This window comes from Apis dorsata, unplaced genomic scaffold (genome assembly GCF_000469605.1).
Source record: "Apis dorsata unplaced genomic scaffold, Apis dorsata 1.3 scaffold_169, whole genome shotgun sequence".
NCBI lineage: Eukaryota > Metazoa > Arthropoda > Insecta > Hymenoptera > Apidae > Apis > Apis dorsata.
The window spans coordinates 1311863-1312485 of NW_006263457.1; the positions used below are offsets into that span (position 1 = coordinate 1311863).

At 52.2% G+C, this 623-nt stretch overlaps 1 protein-coding gene across 1 annotated transcript in view; it reads left to right on the forward strand.

Annotated features, from left to right (window-relative positions):
- LOC102676464 (protein apterous-like) overlaps positions 1–623 on the forward strand; it is a 50736-nt gene that overhangs the window by 184 nt on the left and 49929 nt on the right. Inside the window, exon 1 of the mRNA XM_031509667.1 lies at positions 1–623. This exon is cut by the window's left edge and continues 184 nt beyond it; it is cut by the window's right edge and continues 93 nt beyond it. The gene's annotated coding sequence lies outside the window, so the exon portion shown is untranslated.

The window sequence follows — 623 nt, forward strand, 5'->3', positions numbered from 1 at the left end:
TCGCTTCTTCGTTCGTCCTAGTGCTTTGTGATCCCACGATGGAGCCAGGGATGAAGAAGGATCGTTCCAGGACTGCGTCCAATCGCCCCGACTCGCAGCGTCGATGAACCCTTCTTGCTTAGTGATTGTGTAACAGTGAGGGGTGTAACTTTTATACTGGGATAACGTGACTGTTTTGTATCGTTTTCGATCGTCAAGATATCGAGACGTAAGCCGTTGGTCCCGGGAGCGATACATTTCCACCGAGATGTGCCCGTGAGGGCGCGCTTACTTACCCTCTCTCAACCGGACGACGTAATAACAATCACAGTTCCGTCCAACATCCTTTCGACCATACTTTGGAAATATACGATATTATACTATATATCGTAATCGAGCATTACGAGTGGTAGTAAGGAAAACTCGAAGAAAGAGTGGCGGAGTTGGCAGTGACGTTGTTGAGTGTTGAAAAGTTGTCGAGCCGAGGAAAGAACGAGAGGGTGAACCGAGCTGACGGTGGTGGAGGAGGAAGAAGAAGAGGAGGCAGAAGAAGGGAACTTGCGCAGCGGACGCCATCTCCGCGTTATCGGCAAGCGGATCCCCCGGGACTCCCCCCCAAGCAGCTTCGGCGTCGCGCACCCTCG